Source organism: Macrobrachium rosenbergii, chromosome 31, assembly GCF_040412425.1.
Source record: "Macrobrachium rosenbergii isolate ZJJX-2024 chromosome 31, ASM4041242v1, whole genome shotgun sequence".
NCBI lineage: Eukaryota > Metazoa > Arthropoda > Malacostraca > Decapoda > Palaemonidae > Macrobrachium > Macrobrachium rosenbergii.
In genome coordinates this window covers 5,546,394-5,546,717 of record NC_089771.1, presented here as the reverse complement: position 1 = coordinate 5,546,717, position 324 = coordinate 5,546,394, and positions in this window count along the sequence as shown.

Sequence of the window (324 nt, the reverse complement as noted above, 5' to 3'; positions counted from 1 at the left end):
TGCAAAGTATTCTTCACTTGGACGAAAATCCGATCTTGTAGAGTATTTCTTACTGATTGTTTGAAAATATAAATATATATCCGCGATCTTGTAGAGTATTTATATATATATATATTGTATATATTATATATATATATATATGCATAATTTCTTTCTTTAACGTGCTTTTATTCCCATTTTGTATTTGTGCCTTCTTTTGAAGGACTTTTGATTTGGCTTTGGGTAGACCTGTATTGGCTGCCCCTGCCTGACATCGCTTAGACCCCGGTATATATATATATTATTGCGCGGGTATATAGACGTATATATATATTTAGAAGGTGT